This window comes from Saccopteryx leptura, chromosome 3, assembly GCF_036850995.1.
Source record: "Saccopteryx leptura isolate mSacLep1 chromosome 3, mSacLep1_pri_phased_curated, whole genome shotgun sequence".
Lineage (NCBI taxonomy): Eukaryota > Metazoa > Chordata > Mammalia > Chiroptera > Emballonuridae > Saccopteryx > Saccopteryx leptura.
In genome coordinates this window covers 60437056-60453376 of record NC_089505.1, presented here as the reverse complement: position 1 = coordinate 60453376, position 16321 = coordinate 60437056, and the positions used below count along the sequence as shown (strand labels likewise).

Genomic DNA, 16321 nt, shown 5'->3' with positions numbered 1-16321 from the left:
AAATCTAGACTTAGGTCATAACACAAGTTAGTCCCCTCCCCTTTCTCTCTTTCTCTCTCTCTCTTCCCCTCCTGCAGCCAAGGCTCCACTGGCGCAAAGTCGGCCCGGGCGCTGAGGATGGCTCCATGGCCTCCACCTCAGGCACTAGAATGGCTCCAGTTGCAATGGAGCAACACCCCAGATGGGCAGAGCATCGGCCCCTGGTGGGCATGCCGGGTGGATCTCAGTAGGGTGCTTGTGGGAGTCTGTCTCTCTGCCTCCCTGCTTCTCACTTCAGAAAAATACTATAAATAAATAAATATATATATAAATATTTTATTCTGAGAGGGAGTAAGTTAAAGCTATATACATTTAAAAACTACAAGATAAAATATAATATTTATCATTCATTGAGTGTTTACTAAGTGATATAAACTGTGCTAAGTAAACTGTTTACAACATACCAGCTCATTTTACAATAAATGGGTAGAATGGGTACTATAATTATCTCTACTTTGCTGATTATGAAAATGGAAGCTCAGAATAAGTTGTCTAGCCCTGGCCGGTTGGCTCAGCGGTAGAGCGTCGGCCTAGCGTGCGGAGGACCCGGGTTCGATTCCCGGCCAGGGCACACAGGAGAAGCGCCCATTTGCTTCTCCACCCCTCCGCCGCGCTTTCCTCTCTATCTCTCTCTTCCCCTCCCGCAGCCAAGGCTCCATTGGAGCAAAGATGGCCCGGGCGCTGGGGATGGCTCTGTGGCCTCTGCCTCAGGCGCTAGAGTGGCTCTGGTCGCAACATGGCGACGCCCAGGATGGGCAGAGCATCGCCCCCTGGTGGGCAGAGCGTCGCCTCTGGTGGGCGTGCCGGGTGGATCCCGGTCGGGCGCATGCGGGAGTCTGTCTGTCTCTCCCTGTTTCCAGCTTCAGAAAAATGAAAATAAAAAAAAATTAAAAAATTAAAAAAAAAAAAAAGAATAAGTTGTCTAAAGTTACTCAGAATTCATTCTCAAACCTATATCGTATTTGCGCTATCAAAATCCTCCATAATTTATTTAGATCAAAGTCAAGTCATCATTTCTAAGGGATGGACAACATGATCTCTAAGACCCCTCTGACTGTGATTCTGTGAGCAAAGACAGAAATCAGTTCAGAATTCACATAATATCTGTGACAGTGTACTCCAGGCCTAAGGGGAAGGGCAGCCATAGACAAACCAATAGTGGAAGGAGAAGAGGGCAAAAATAAGGAGGGGAGAATGAGAAAGAGCAAGCAGCCTGGCACAGATACTTTACCAGCCAACAGGGCCACTGCGACAGAGGGGCAAAGGGGAACCTAGAATAGGAACTGAAAGTAGAACCGGGAGGGACGTACACGAATAGAAATGACTTAGCCCACTGCAGACAAGGAAGGAGCTGAGAGACGCCTGCAGGAGTCAGTGGCCATGAGCTCAATAACTACAGAAAAGGAAAATCATTATAAAGTCTGATAACAATTAAACATTGAATAAAAACTGAACCATACAGTTATAATAATAATGTTTATTTTTAAAAGGCATAAAAGTATTTACTGTGCTCTAACCAAAATAATTCAGGTTGAGCTTACCCACACATAGTCAGCCCCAACTAAAAGTCGGTGGTCCGGAACAGGCAACTACTGTCACCATTATTAGGAAATCAATGCACATGTGGAAGTTTTTCTCAAAAAACTGAAATGAAACTCAATTGGAATTGATGTATTTAGTATAACAATAAAGATATATGTGGAATCTGCATCCTAAAACGTCAACTAAATTTTACATTTAAGCCAAAGGGCTAGGGGTGGCTGAATGAAGCCAAATGGATTTTACAAATCACCAAAATGAAAAAATAACCAACCTTAAATTACATTTCTAAAGAAGTCAAGAAAGAAATCTACTGTGAAGGAATATTAATTAGGAGCTAACAAATCAGTCTCTTCAACTCTTTCATTTTCCCCTTTTCTGCTGATAATTCTTTTTCATCATTCCTAAAGGGATTTTAGAGATCCTCATTCCAATAGTTCCCCTTCAATTTTACTTTAGCCATGGAATGCTGCAAATAGTCATATACAAAATCAGTGTAAAACAGATAAAAGCAGCTGTGGCCAGAGAGCTGGTTGGTTGGAGGGTTGGTCCAAAGTGTGGTGGTTACCGGTTAGGTTCCCTGGTCCGGGCACATATAGGAACAGCGTGATGTTCCTCTCTCTCTCCTCTTCCTGCCTCTAAAGGAAAAAAAACACAAAACGATTAAAGCTCAGGGTGAAAAGGAATCAGGGAGAAAGGGGGGTACTAGGAAACCTTAACCTGGCTTCCACTTGGGCCTTCACCCACCATCCTTCCAAGATGACTGTCCAGAGCGCCCTTACGTTTCCCAGTGAAGTGTGAAACACTTTGGTCCTGGGCCAAATCTCGAAATTTATAAATGAGGAAACTGTAACCTAAGTTGCCTGAGAAAAAGACCCCTCTTTCCTGGCACTGCTGCTAAAATTAAAGTGCTTTCTCTTCTTCATAAACTCTAATATAAATTTCTGGGTTAAAAACCATCTTATATCAATTATTCTACAAGTTCATATCATCCCTCTATCCCAAATTCCTATTCAAAATTTATATAGGTCAGTCAGCACAAATTTAATAAGTGCCTTGGAGGACAGATACTCTGCTAGGGACATGTCATCTGCTCTCATTGAACCATTAACAAATATCCAGGAGATCAAGAAACTGGGCTGAGGGAGGTACTTGTAACCTTCTCAAAGTCACAGAGCTAGGAGATGGGAATTCTAGTCTATCTGACTCCAAAAGACAAACTTCAGACTCTTGCACTCTTTCAAATGCCAACCTTTCCCAAACCTTTGCCTATCTTGACATGGGCTCCCATAAATACAGAGCTGTAAGGGAATCCCTCTTTTCACACAGAACGGACATTTCCATCCCGGCTTGTCAGAGAAAAATACCTCATGCTTCAGACAAGCACAGAGTCATCAAGGCTGCCTTACATTTCTAAACTCAAGCTTCAGAACCACAGAGACGCCAACTCTCATGCCCACCTCACTCCCAAACCTTGATGTACTCCTACAACGTTCTTTACAGGTGGGGCTGCATATGTGTTCGGTCTAATGGAGAATAGGGAAGGTTAGAAACTTAATAAAAGGGCTACAAAATCAGCTTTGAGCTGGGCATGAGATTACAAGCTAGAATAGAATTTTTTAGGTTTTTTTCAAAAAATTTCTTTATTGATTTTAGAGGGGAGTGGTTGTGAGAAGTATCAACTCATAGTTGTTCCACTCAGTTGTTCATTGATTGCTTGTCTATGTGCCTTGACCCGGTAAGCTCAGGGTTTCAAACCTGGGACTTCAGTATTCCAGGCCAACGGTTTGTCCACTGCACCACTACAGGCCAGGCCAAGCTGGCGTTATAAGCTGAATATTAGATATAAACTAACAATATACTGGAAATTTGTATTTAAGGGCAGCTTTGGGACAAAGGATGATTGTTATTGCGGAGGACGGGCCAAAGTTGGCATTAAATAAGTTGGATTTTGCTGGGGGGGGTAAAGGAAATTTGAACTAGAGAATCCTCAAAGAGCAGAACTTGAAGTGACTGTCATGGCCAATTAAGTGAGTGTGGAGCCAGGGCTGATAACAAATTACTTGTAATAGGATGAGACATTTTCAACAAAACTGGGACTTGGGGCCACACTCTGGAAAATGTGATTCAAATATCTGACAAGTGCTAGGAATTAGGATCTGAAATTCCCTGTAAGCACTGGTGCCTGGGATCCCGTCGGTTGTCCAGGAGGCAACAAAGCCCCACTCCTTCTCACCCAACACCCCCAACCCCAGCCCCACCCAGCCTTATCCTCTGTTGAATGTAGTGAATCTAGTACTCACCACTACAGAGGGCCAGATGTGCAGCTGGTGACCAGGGCAGGTTGCTGAGGGCCCTTAGGGCTGGCGGTACAGGGATGACGACCGCGGCATCAGGAAAGCCAGGAGTGGAAGCAGGAGGCCCCGGCGCCTCATGGCTCAGGCTGCAGTGCAGGTGAGAGGTAGACCCGCAGAGGGGCACAGCCAGAGGCGCGCCCGGCCCGCAGCTCCGCTCGCCTCAAACAGCCTCCTCCCCGCGGGAACCCAAAGTCACCCCGCCCCTCAGCAATGCTGCCTAAACCCAGGTCACCCAAGCCACGCCGTGCCCGCCCCCGTTCCGGAGAGCGCCGCCACATTTCATTTCCCTCTGGTGCCATCCCCACTCCAAGTCCACCTTCACTTCGGTCACAGTCCAGAATCTGCCCTCATCATTCCAGGGCGCCTGCTACTGACGAGAATCACAACCGTAACTATATCGCCCCTTTCCGCCAGGTCACCCCATGTTCTCGACTTTGTCTTCATCTCCAAACCCTACCCTGCCCGCCTTACTTCTTGCTACACCCCATGCCCTCCGTAAATCCCATATAACGGTAAGAACAGCTACCGTGACGATTGTTCACTGCACGTCACTATATCACTGGGCACAATGGCACACACGTCATCTCATTTAAGTCACCAGCACGGAAATCTCGTGCGCGTGTATGACTGTTACTCTCACTGACATAAGAGGAAACTGAGGTTCGGACCGGACCGGGCCTTGCACTGGGTCTCAGAGGAGCACGGCTTCTCATCCGTCTGGCTCTGGATCCTCCTCCATCATGAAGTCTAACCGCCTCCTGTGCTACTCCGTCCGCGGGTGGACCCACGCCTCCGTGCGGCGCACACAGCCCTTCCCTTAGTGGAGGTCCCCAAGGCTCCCAAGACCCCGAATCCCGTTCGGTCCTGGTCACTTTTTACGGTTATGCGCCTCCCTTTTCCCCGCAGGTCCCTTCAGGCTCCGTCTCCCTCCTTCCTCCTGCTGCCACCCCCTTTCTGTCCCCATGATGCCGGGTCGCGCCAACCCCGCGAGCTGAGGCCTCTTCCGTCTTCACGGCTCCGCCGACCCCCATCACCAGCTTTCTCCATCCGTCCAGTCACCCCGCCGACCTCGAGTCGGAGGGGAGCTCCCACCCCTTCCCGGGGATCCCGACGCCCGGCTGGCTCTGCGCTGCCCCCAAATCAACTTGACAGACTATCTTACTGCTCAACCTGTGGGGGGAAACCTACCGTCAAACACCCGTCTACACCCGACTTGACGAAAACGGCGGATCCCAAATGTACACGGTACAAACCGCCTAATCTCCACCCTCGGGCGCCTTCTTCTGATTGGCTCTGAGGAAGCACGCCAAATCGTCACTTCCGGCGGAAGGGGACGCGGGAGATTCGATTGGAGGGCGTTGAGCTCTGGCTGGCTGGGTGCCGCCTCCCTGCCGTTACTGAGTGTTGCGCGGGCAGTTCTGGCTGGGCTGCTCTCCGCGGTGAGTGTCTGCACGGCGGGTTCTCCCGAGGGCGAAGCCCTTAACGTCATTGTGAATGAGACTCAGCCGTTCCGTTGTTTTTTCGGGAGTGAGCCCTTCCTACAACGGCGGTCCTAGTGAGGGCTGGGAGTGCAAATGTCAGTCACTGGAATTTCAGACAGCGCTGTTGCGGCGCTCGGAGAGCGTTTATTGAGCATTTGCTGTGCTTCGGGCCACACTCGCTGAGCGTCTGGAACGGGCACTGCAGAAAGGGAGAGGTAAAGCTCCAGCGTTTGAGGTGCTCAGAGATACGTATCCAGCTGGCGGCTGTGCCGAAAGTATGAGGTGCAGAAAAGGGGCCTTTTCCAAACTGCCTTGATGACCCAGAGGGAAAAGTGCTTAGCTGAGCCGTGTGTTCGTACCAGAAACCCTAAAGTTCTCTAGGTTCCTGCCTCGTCGCTCACATCTAGCCAGTCACCGGAGGGCTGCAGAGCTACGTGTTTGTCAGTGGCCTCCCAGCTGGTTCTCCTTTCCATCATGTGACCTTCCAGGCCAGTCTGCACATCGCCAGGCTGATAAAGCTCAAATCTGGTTAGGGCACTCCCGATCTACACCTTTCAGCTGCTCCTACTTTCCCTCAGATTTAAGTCTAAACTTCTTTTCCTCCTATTTTTTATTTTTGTTTGAGTCTAAACTTCCTAACATGGTTTACAGGGCCCTTCTTGTCCTGCCTTTGCCGGCCTCTCCAGCCTTGTTTTTCACCACTCTGGCCCTGGGTTCCAGCCATAATGTCTTTCTCAGTTCCCCAAATGCAACATCCTCCCTCACCTCCAGTTAGTGATTCATTCTGCAGATAGTTTTTAACCGGACCCAGAGGTGATGTGACAGGACCCCCTTCTATCTTAGGGAGGAATTGCTTCCCACACTCACAATAACTAGAGGTGATGTGACCAGACCCCCAAATTAGAGACAGTCCTTGCCCCACACAGGGCACCCTATTTTTACTGGGTGAGAACCCTTGCAACACACAAGACCAAGAGCTATAGTGACTGGACACTCTGCTGTCTTATGTAGAATCCTCTCCATACTCACAGGGCCCCTCCTCTTTCAAGTTGGACTCCTCCCCACACTGCCAGGATCCAGAGATGTCAAAGACTCAATTCTCTCTCAGGTGGGTCCACATTCCACACTAAATAAACCCAAAGATGATATGAAAGGACCCCCAGTTCCTTCATGAGGGAACTCCCCCCACACTCAGAGGACTCAGAGCTGACACCATAAGACCTCCTACCCTCTGGGATAGAACTCATCCCAGCACTCGGAGAATCCCAAGCTGATGTGACAGGGCTGTCTGTGCTCTGCGTGGAAGACTTCCACACAGTCAGATGCGCACGGCCAGGAAATGCTCTTTTCTGCTGCCATCAGTGTATTTCTTGGGAAAGCGCCTGTTTACTAAGTATCTGCTCTTATCATTTCAAGTATCCTGTAAATCCCTATCTCAGGATGTCTTATATACATACAGTGACAGGATCCACTACTCTTAAGTGGGATCTTTCTCCAAACTAACAAGACTACATGTACAGGAACATTTTCCCACAGTGAGAGAACCCAGAGCCTATTGTCTCTGGTGGGACTGTGTCCCAACCTCAAGAACATGCAGCCAATGTGACAGGACCTCTTATTGTCAGATGGGAACTTTACCCAGGCTCCCAGGACCCAGAGCTGAAGTGTCATGCCCCCTTACTATCAAGTTGGACTCCTCCCCACAGTCACAGGACACAGAGGAAATACATCAGTATACCCTAATTTTATAGGCAGAGACTCCTTTTAATCCTCACAGGACCCAGTGCTGTAGTGACAGGACACCCCAGTCTCATCTCTGGTCCTCTCCACACTCACAATACCCAGACATGATGTCACAGGACCTGCCTCCTTGCTCAGAAGATCTAGAGCTGACATGACAACTCCCTACTCTTTCTGGTGAGGACCCAGCGCTCATGTTGCAGGACTCCATAAGCTCTCAGGTAATACTCATTCCAAGAACCCAGAGCTGATGTAAGTGGATCCTCTCTCAGAGTGGGACCCTTGCAACACTCATGCACACTGCTATGCAGTGTACATCTTTGGAACACCTGAGTTGAGACTGCCAGGCAATGCTTTTTTGCTGCCATCTAGTGTACATCTTGGGAACAGCACCATTTTACTAAGCATCTGCTCTTACCATTTTGCAAGGATATTTAGGAGGCACCTCTTACATCATCCTTAGGTCAGAATATCTTATATACTTGTTTCTATCTCTGATTCTCTTCTGCATGTGGCATCTCTGACTATCAAGTATGTGATATTCCCATACATATGTATGTCTTTATTTTTTTAAGGTTTTATTTATTAAGAGGAGAAAGAGAGAAACAGGTGAGGGTGGGGGGGGAACAGGAAGCTTCAACACATAGTAGTTGCTTCTCATATGTGCCTTGAGGTTATTTTCTATGTCTAATCTGCATCATATGTATTTGTGTAATGCCAGTGGCTGAGGCCAGGCAGGTCCACATTGGATTCGGGCAAATGGTAGAGAAACTACTGAGCCAGAAAATGTTGGCCCGTTCCCATTTAATCGAGTCCTACAACAGTGGACAAGCCACCAGCAGGGGAAAACCTCACTGTAGCAGGCGAACAAACAGCAAAAACGGCCCCTCACAAGGCAATCCACAATCCGCCCTCAGCCCTGAGGGCAAGCACCCATAGCCTTACATAGACTCTACACACGCCCTGCTAGCACGTGCTTATGCACTAACCATGCAAAATGCTTTCAGCTGGGAAACCGACAAGCAAGCTTAACAGCTGTTTTCCCCACAATTTGATTATTAGATCAGGCAATAAAATCTTGAGATTAGAGGGAAGTTTGGTTTTTTTCCATGTAAGTAAGTAATCATTTAATAGGAGGTAAATTATAGGAGTACATCAACATCATTGTTTCCTGGGGAAAAAAAGATTTAACAATTTAACTAACTTATTCTCAGTGCTGAATAATTATATCAACAAAATATGGAACAATCTACTAATTTAGCTTGTGGATGTAAAACTTTTATGTAAAGGTTCAAAGGTAGGAATGAAGAAGCCAAAGTTTTGTGCTTGACATGTTCTTAAGTTGATTGTTTCTTTATTATAGAGACAGAGAGTCAGAGAGAGGGATAGACAGGGACAGACAGAGAGAATGCAGAGAGATGAGAAGTTTTTCGTTGCGATACCTTAGTTGTTCATTGATTGATTTCTCATATGTGCCTTGACTGTGGGCCTTCAGCAGACAGAGTGACCCCTTGCTCGAGCCAGCGACCTTGGGTCCAGGCTGGTGAGCCTTGTTCAAACCAGATGAGCCCGCGCTCAAGCTGGTAACCTCGGGGTCTCAAACCTGGGTCCTCCCCATCCCAGTCCGACTCTCTATCCATGCGCCACCGCCTGGTCAGGCTTAAGGTGATTGTTAAGAAACAAGACTGAGCGTGCAGAGGACCCGGGTTCGATTCCCGGCCAGGGCACACGGGAGAAGCGCCCATTTGCTTCTCCACCCCTCCGCCGCGCTTTCTTCTCTGTCTCTCTCTTCCCCTCCCGTAGCCGAGGCTCCATTGGAGCAAAGATGGCCCGGGCGCTGGGGATGGCTCTGTGGCCTCTGCCTCAGGCGCTAGAGTGGCTCTGGTCGCAACATGGCGACGCCCAGGATGGGCAGAGCATCGCCCCCTGGTGGGCAGAGCGTTGCCCCATGGTGGGCGTGCCGGGTGGATCCCGGTCGGGCGCATGCGGGAGTCTGTCTGACTGTCTCTCCCTGTTTCCAGCTTCAGAAAAATGAAAAAAAAAAAAAAAAAAAACAAGACTGAGAAAGGACCTATGGTTCTCATCTTATTTCTTCCTAGGATAAACCAGGTTTAGGAAGAGAATTTTAGCATAATTACCTTAGCTTTAGAAATTCAAGCTCCAAGGAGTGTGTAGATCCCCAACTTACCCACATGTCCAATAGTTTGGGGGTTGCCCTAACAAAAAGTAACCTGCCACGTATGCTGCAGCTCTTAAAAGTTACCTTTATATCATCCATTTCACCTCTGAAGTATGAGACCCTGTTCCCCCTTGCCCAAAATGTCCTCTCTACCTGATATCACCTCCTCGTCTTTGCTATTCATTTGTATGTGAATTCCCCGTCAGGTATTGTAATGCCAGTGGCTGAGGCCGAAGACCCACATTGGATTCAGGCAGACGGTAGAGAAACTGCAGAGCCAGAAAGCGTTGGGCCATTTTGTTTAATAACAGATTTAGCCCCTTTTTCTCAGAGAGTTTGTGCTTTTGTCTCCTATATTTAAGCCTTTTACCTATTTGAGTTCATTGTTGAATGTAGTGTGAGGAAAAGGGCCAATTTGAACTGCAGGTGGATAGTCAGTCAGTAGCATCATTTGTTGAACAAACCCTTTATTTCATTTCCTGTTCACAGCTCTTGTCAGACATCAAATGGTTGTGATGGATTGGTTTATTTCTGTGTTCTCAATTCAGTTCCATCTATCTATATGTATAGTCACGGGTCACATTATCATGTATCAGTCAGTGCAGTACTATCAAGAGCAATTTATGGCCCTGGCCGGTTGGCTCAGTGGTAGAGCGTCGGCCTGGTGTGCAGAAGTCCCAGGTTCGATTCCCGGCCAGGGCACACAGGAGAAGCGCCCATCTGCTTCTCCACCCCTCCTCCCCCTCTCCTTCCTCTCTGTCTCTTTCTTCCCCTCCTGCAGCCAAGGCTCCATTGGAGCAAAGATGGCCTGAGCGCTGGGGATGGCTCTGTGGCCTCTGCCTCAGGCGCTAGAGTGGCTCTGGTCGCAACATAGCGACGCCCTGGTGGGCAGAGCATCGCCCCCTGGTGGGCGTGCCGGGTGGATCCCGGTCGGGTGCATGCGGGAGTCTGTCTGACTATCTCTCCCCATTTCCAGCTTCAGAAAAATACAAAAAAAAACCAAAAACAAAACAATTTATGAGTCAGTCTGGAGTTCTCTATTAGTTTGAAAAATTTTACAGATTCTGACTTGCTGTGATGAAGATGGTTGACCAAACTGGCTCCTTCCAGCCATTAATGAGTTGAAGCCAAAACCCTTTGGTGCGTGAGGACTGTGGTTCTCTTCTTGGAAGGTCCCGCACCTGTTCTGTTTCCTACCCCCTGAACTGGAAAACCACTTACTCCCATAATTCAGGTCATACTTGTTGTCAATACTGTACCTCTACATTTGTTGATTTAATGATCCCAAACTGTAATATTGCCCTATATTCTCAATAAAAGGTGAAAATGGAACCAAATTAAAAAAAAAGAAAGCTGCTTGCTGTTCCTGTTGCTGGTTGTGGTGGGATCAAGGTACCTTTGACCAGGTTGTTACTGGTTTGAGTTCATCATGAGGACTCTGGTTGTAGGAAGCAAAGGAATACACATTGTCAGGAGGATGAGAAGTGGAAAAACAAGATTATTTTTTGGCCCTGAGATTCTAGGATTTATATGTTCTATTCAGAGAGAACAGATTCTTAATGGGTTTATGCAAATAAATATATTGCCATGATACACTTATCAAAGAATTGACAAATTCTGGACGGACCAAGTTGAGAGAAAAATATGGAAAAAAAAAAAAGGAAAATCCAGCCCTGGCTGTTTGGCTCAGTGGTAGAGAGTCAGCCCGGCGTGTGGATGTCTTGGGTTTGATTCCCTATCAGGACACACATCTGCTTCTCCACCCTTCTCCCTCCCCTTTCCCTCTCTCTCTATTCGCCTCCCACAGCCATGGCTTGATTGGTTTGAGCTAGTTTGCTCCTAGCACTGAGGATGACCCTGAGGAGCCTCTGCCTCAGGCACTAAAAATAGCTTGGTTCATGTGTATTGGCCCTACGTGGGTTTGCCAGGTGGATCTTGGTCAGGGTGCATGTGGAAGTTTTTCTGGCTCCCCTCCTCCTAAAAAAAAAAGAAAAGAAAAATCCTTGTTTAACATTTAATGTTTAACATTAAAAAGGACTAAATTTCAACTTTGTATTAGACAGCTAAGAAGCAGTTTGCATTCTGTAAATTGTCAAACACTTATAAGAGGCATGTGTTTATGAGACATGTTATAAAGCAAACCTCACAGAACTCATAGTTGAAATAGGTTAAACTAATTAGCTTAGGTGGCTAAGATTTGTCTTTTGATAAGCTGTATACTTTGGGCAGTTTCCCTAATTTGGAGCCTTTCCTTAGATGTAACATTGTAAAGGATATAGGAACTTGGGTGATTCCCAAAGGCCCTTCTTGCCGCGGACCAGCACGGCTCCAAATAACGGTGTGGAATTAAGGAAACACACTTTGTCAGAACAAAAACGATGGGACCGGGAGGACTCCTCAAACTGCCTGTCAGTATCTGAGTGCCTCATAGCCCCAGTTCGCTTTATAGACCTATGCAAATCAAGAACCCTGATACAAAGTTGCACATCAAAAGCTAACCCAGGAACTCTCCCAAGGCAAAAACAGGATACATTAGTGAAATTTATAAACATCTGAAACAAAGAGTCAGAGGAAGGGCATGTATATTGCTTCCAGCAACCCAAGGAAGCAAGTGGAGTGGGTGCAAATACTCAGCATCACAGCCAAATATGGAGATGGAGGGGGGAGAACTTAGCCTTTTGCTAAGCCTGGAATCTATAATGGCTTTTTGCCATTAACGGTCCACAACACCTTCTGCTACCTCCTGTAGGGGCAGAGGTTTGGATCTGGACATTCATCATATTCTGGAGTATGAAAGGGAAGCTAGCAGGTGAGAACTGGGATTTGAGGGTCTGAACTGGTGAATGTGGAGGTTAATTGCTTGTCTGTGGGTGAAAGAAATTCCCTTCCCTGTAGAAGAGGAGGACGTCTGGTAGCTGAGGCAAAGGTCAGAGCTCGAAACTTCCCTACCCTCCCAAGTGCCTGGGATTGACATTTGACCTCTTCCAGCCCCAGTTCCCAGTGTGTAACCCTTTTCCGCTGGGGGCAGTAGCCTTCCAAAGACATGAATTACCTTTGTGCCTTACAGTCAGGCTGAAAGTACCTGGGTGTGGGCCTCAGAAGAGATTGTCCTTAAGTCTAGGGTGCTGCTGGCAGTGACATAGCAGGTGGCTGGCGAAACTTGACCATTTCCTCCTGAGTTTTGACAAAATAGACCAAAGGCTTATGCTTTGCAAGATGCCCATGCTCTTTTCCTTTCCCCCAGGTATCTAGACGCTGAGAAGTTCCAAGTTCGGGATCGGGACTGGAGGGAGCTGCCAGTTGGAAGAAATGCAGTGTTTAAAAGTTGGGCTAGTTAACCTGTCCTGCCTTTCGTGTTCTAGCAGTCCCAGTCCTTCCGGAGGCCTCGCAGAGAGACCAGCCTCCTCTAGGAGGGGAGGGGCGTCTCTGTTAAGCCATCTTGAGAATGGCCAGAGATGAGCATTCCCGGGCGCTGGGAACAAATCCTGTTAGCCACTGCGCCAAGCCTGGGAGGTGAAGCGGCTCTGATATAATACACAGAAACCAACACAGCGTGGCGGCCAAATGGAGGAGAAAAGGAAACATGTCCGAAATGAGAGAACAGAATAAAACTAAACAAAATGGAGACAAGTGATCTCCTAGATGCAGAATTCAAAACACTAGTTACAAAAATGCTCATTAAACTTAGTGAAGCCAAGAATCAAATAAGCAATTTGAAATATAAGGAAGCAAAAACATCTGCTCAGAGCAGCAAAAAGAAAAGAGGGTCCAAAACTAAAATAGTGTAAAAATACTCTGACACAACTCCAAGCACAGGAACATTCACATCATGGAGATGCAGAAAGGGGAAGAGAGAGCAAGCAACTGAAAACCTTTTTGAAAAAGATAATGACATTTCCCTAACTTAGAGAAGGAAATGGATATACAAGTCCAGGAAGCACAGACAGTCCCACACAAGATAAATCCAAACAGGTCCAAACCAAGACATATCATAATTGAAAAGGTTAAAGACGAAGAGAAAACTTTTAAAGCAGAAAGAGAAAAGCAGTTACTTACGTACAGGGGAACTCACATAAGATTGTCAGCTGATTTTTCAACAGAAACTTTGCAGGCCAGAAAGAAATGGCAAGAAATATCCAAAGAGATAACAAGCAAGGACCTACAACCAAGGCTACTCCACCCAGCAAAGCTATCATTTAGAATCAAAGGACATATAAAAAGCTTCCCAGGCAAGAAAAAGCTAAAGTTCATCACCACCAAACCACTATTTCACAACAAAATAAATGAACAAGCAGAACAGAAACAGGCTCACAGATACAGGGAACATTTTGATGGTTGCCACATGGGAAGGGGCTTGGGGGATGCTAAAAAGGTTGAAGGGATTAAAGATTAAAAAGAGGTTGTTACAGAATAGTTTTGGGATGTAAAGTACAGCATAGGGAATACAGTCAGTATTCTAATAACTATAAATGGTGTCAGATGAGTACGAGAGTAACTGGGAAGATCACTTAGTAAGTGATGTAACGTCTCATCACTAGGTGTACACCTGAAACTAATATAATATTGCATGTCAACTGTAATTGAAAAATTAAAAATCAATTTAAACTTAAATGAATAAACTTACCAGCTTAACAAAGCTCTGGTAAGTAACTCCTGGACACCGGTACCAAATTCTGGGGTTAGGTCTTGTAAAAAGGCAAGTGCTTTCAGCTGCCTGCCACAACACAAGTCCAAGTCATGAGGCAGCTGCAGGTGCGAAAAGAAGAGGTTTATTCAGGTGCAGCAACCTGAGAGAATGGTGGACTCCCATCTCAAAGGTCATCTCCCCTCATGCGCATGCCGGCTGTTCTCAGGGGTAGGGAAGGGAGGGCTTTTTTCCTAACCAAGTTTTGTTAGCCTTGGAGCGCCGGGGCCCTGTCCGTTTATTGCTGGTTTTCTGCGTGCTCTGGTCCTGTCCATTCATGTCTCTAGCTTTTGGCGTGCTGGGTGCGAGAACCTCCCCTTGCAGCCATGGTGGTCAAGGGGGAAGACTCCCCGGTGCTCTGTCCACAGTCTGTCTGGCTTACAGAATGGAGCTTAGATGTTATCTCCCATCCTGTGGCCATGGACACAAGCAAATCCCAGATTGTCCCCTGAGCCCTCCCTGGGACCCACCAGCCACAGCCCGCTGTCACCTGCTCCCCTGCCCAGCCACGCCCTCCTCCTGCCCCTCCCCTGGCCTCCAGAGCCCTACTCAGGTGGCTCACCTGTGCTTCCTCCTCTCCTGCCGTCACCTGCTCAGCCATCTGCCGCCCTTGTACCACCCTGCAAGCTGTCCCCGGGCCCTGGAGTCCCTGCCAGTGGCACCTGGACCTTGAGCTTCCTCAGCGGGGCACCTCAGCCTCCCCAGAAGACAGGTGGGGTCCCTGTGTCACAGCAAGGGCTGCCAGGGCCGCGGGGCTGTGGCGGTAGGAGGAGAATTGCCATTTAATAAAGTTGTCAATTTGATATGAAACAGATACTACTTTCATTGGCAGGTTTTTGATGACAAGCTTTCTTGTTTGTTTATTTTTTAGAGTGGCAAGGAGAGAGAGAGGCAGGAACATCGAGCTGTTCCTGTATGTGCGCTGGCCGGATCGAACTGGCAGCCTCTGTGCTTCTGGACAACACTTAAAGCAACCAAACCACATGGGCTTAATTTTTTTTACTTTATTGATTGAGTTTTCAGAGACACAGAGAGAAGAAGTGAGAGGGGCAGGGGGAATGGAAGCATTCATTTGTCGTTCTAGGTAGGTGTGCATTCATTGGTTGCTTCCCATGTGTGCTCCAACCCGGGATCGAACCTGCAACCTTGTCATTTCAGGATGACGCTCTAACTTACTGAGCTAACCAGCCAGGGCTGAAGATATGTTTTTAAGAATGCACATTACCATCTTTGAATGGGTTGAGCAATACAAAAAGCCTATTTCAGCTGTTGGGTTTTTTTATAGGTTTCAGGTAAACATTTCTTTTCTTTTTTTTAGATTTTATTTATTTTAGAGAGTGGAGAGACAGTGAGAGAAGAGAAAGAGAGAGAAGGGGGGAGAAGCAGGAAGCATCAACTCTCATATTTGCCTTGACTGGGCAAGCCCAGGATTTTGAACCGGCGACCTCACCATTCCAGGTCGAGGCTTTATCCACTGCGCCTCCACAGGTCAGGCAGCTGCTGGTTCAGTTTTGTTTACTGATGAGAAAAGGTCAGTTCCTACAAAGAAGGGAAGCTGTTACATGGGCAACTTTTGTTATGAAAGTTTAGGCTGGGGGAAGGGAATTAGAGAAACAGAAAAGCTAGGAAGAGAAAATAGAGAAGAAGAAATAAAAGCTGGAAAAGAGAGAAAAAATGAAGTATTACTTTGCATTTGTCTCAGGTGTCTCACCTGTGAGACCGGCTAGCAGATGATGATTGAAAAGCACCACGCTCAGCTGACCCTTGACTCGGCCACATCACGTCCTGGCTGGGGTTCTCCAGTGAGACCTCAGGACGTTTTACACTATGGAAAATTACTAAGGACTCCCCAAAACTTTTAGTTTTGCAGATAATATCTATCAGTATTCACTATGAGATATTAAAACAAAATCTCAAATATCAAAATACATAAGTAACATTCTGATAAAATATAAACTGAATGTCATTTAGCCATTATAAGATATATAAGGACAAAGTTCCCTTTCTGTAACTCATTCATCCAGCCCTGCATTCACTGGTCTTTTACCCCAAGTTTTACAAATATTTTTCTGTCATTGCAAGAAATATTTGCTGATTCCAGAGTTGACACTTGAAGGAAACACGAGAGGAGGTTGACTGGTCCTGAGCCACCAGAATGAGGAAGAGTCAGTGAAGATTGCTGGTGTATTTGTGACAATCCTACCAGGTCTGGAAAATACAAACCCTCCGGACCCCCCAGCAGCAGGCCGAGGGCAGGGCTCCGAGGAGGCTGTGTGACCTCAAACCAGCGCCCTCCTCTGCA

At 47.1% G+C, this 16321-nt stretch overlaps 1 long non-coding RNA gene across 1 annotated transcript; it reads right to left on the bottom strand.

Annotated features, from left to right (window-relative positions):
* Positions 1 to 1695: 1695 nt before the first annotated feature.
* LOC136398957 (uncharacterized) lies at positions 1696 to 5162 on the bottom strand. Its single transcript, XR_010750076.1, has 2 exons — positions 3882 to 5162; positions 1696 to 2216 (listed from the first exon to the last, which is right to left on the bottom strand). It is a non-coding gene; the product is annotated as an uncharacterized lncRNA (long non-coding RNA).
* Positions 5163 to 16321: the final 11159 nt, after the last annotated feature.